The sequence below is a fragment of the Triticum dicoccoides genome, chromosome 7A (assembly GCF_002162155.2).
Source record: "Triticum dicoccoides isolate Atlit2015 ecotype Zavitan chromosome 7A, WEW_v2.0, whole genome shotgun sequence".
Lineage (NCBI taxonomy): Eukaryota > Viridiplantae > Streptophyta > Magnoliopsida > Poales > Poaceae > Triticum > Triticum dicoccoides.
In genome coordinates, this window is record NC_041392.1 from 743,922,222 (window position 1) to 743,923,910 (window position 1,689).

General features: G+C 47.0%; 1 long non-coding RNA gene across 1 annotated transcript; it reads left to right on the forward strand.

Annotated features, from left to right (window-relative positions):
* The first annotated feature begins 268 nt into the window (after positions 1-268).
* On the forward strand, positions 269-1,235 carry LOC119331806. The gene is made up of 3 exons (XR_005160651.1): positions 269-581; positions 767-956; positions 1,172-1,235. It is a non-coding gene; the product is annotated as an uncharacterized LOC119331806 (long non-coding RNA).
* The last annotated feature ends 454 nt before the right edge of the window (positions 1,236-1,689 follow it).

A 1,689-nucleotide genomic window follows, 5' to 3' on the forward strand; every position in this document is an offset into this window, starting at 1 on the left:
AGCCGATAAAAAGAAGACAATCTCTCCCCCATCACTGCCTAGTACAGTAGTCTACGTAGTAGTATTAAGAAAAAAACATTAGATTTCTCAAAAAAAATGTCAGTCATCCTCTCCACTGCCGCCTCACATTCTTCTCTGGATAGTTCCCCACCACTGCCTCACAATCTCCTCCGTTCCCCATTCTCTCCACCACAACCAGCGCTCCCTGGTCAGGCCGCCCCCTCCCCTTCGTCACCACCGCCGGCGCTCCCTAGTCAAGCTGCCCTCCCCTTCGTCACCAGCGTCGCCACTCCCTAGCAGGCCGCCCCTCCCCTTCGAATCAGATCGCAGAAGTGGCCGGGGAGATCCTCGAGCTCGGCATGCTCGCGCCAGTGGTAGGCGCCGTTGGATGCGGACGCGGAGGCTCGGGACTTGCACGCCCTACTCTACCTTGTTCCTTCCAATTCGGCCCCGAAGTGCTCGAGGAGGCGCTCGAGGTCGGCATGCTCACAGGCGACGCTGGGTCCCTCCATTCTCCTGGTTCCCTCACCGTCGCCAACATGAGCCTCTCCACCCTCTCCCGCGCGATCGTCCAGGTCTAGGTAATCTCTCTCTCCCTGTCCCTGCCGTATGCTCCTCCCCGTCAATTCGGTTAGTCGCCAGGTGCATCGCCTCACTGAGATATCACAATGAATATTCCTTTTCAAGACTGTCCATATTTTGTTCTGTTAAAGGGCTTTGTTAAAAAATCTGATTTAACTGAGTATTATTCTGCTCTAAATTGCAGCCCCTTCTGGTTGTGAGTGGATCCAAGAGTTCACATGATGCAGTATCTTTTTGAAAGATGATACATTATCTTCATAAAAGAAAGGAAGTTGGAGAAGTTATTACTAAAGAGGAATTCAGTGGTATGTGCTTCTCAAGAGCTAAACTGGAACAAGAAGTGCATGACTCTCATGCCTACACTAACTAATCAGGTAGCATATGCAAATTTTTAACCATACTACATCCAGATATGACATTTGAATATAAAAACTGGCAATTCATATTATAAAATGGAACAAAAATGGGTGTCGCGTTTATTCTTTAGAGAGTGTGTTTTCTATTAGAATGGTTCCTTTCAAGAATGTAATATGAGAAATCATCTGCTTAGTTGGTGGTTGTATTGATGATTCGGCCCTTAATAGTTCAGACTTCCCGAAGGAGAAGAAGGAGGTGTGGAAAGAGGATGGGAGCAACAAATCTGAATCAAAGAGTATGTTTTGTTGTGGATCTTCTATGGAATGTTGTTGCTAGTAACCAAGCATGCTTTCTCTTTAGTTCCTCTATGAAAGTAGCTTCAAATTGGGATTTTGTTTATGATTTGCAAAGCTTAATTGAGACATAATTCTCTCACACTAGTGCAGAACAGGGCAATAGCACCGGTTCGTAAGGCCCTTTAGTGCCGGTTTCGGAACCGGCACTAACATTTCGGCACTAAAGCCGCCCCCCCCCCCCTTAGTACCGGTTGAGCACGAACCGGTGCTAAAGGGCAACCACGTGGCACGAGCCAGCTCCGGGGGCTGGGAGCCCTTTAGTACCGGTTGGTAACACCAACCGGTACTAAAATGTTTGGGGGATTTTTGGTTTTATGATTTCTTTTTCATTTAATTTTGTGTTTTCCATTTTAATTCTTTTTCGTTTGCTGGTATTTTACGGTACTACACATTG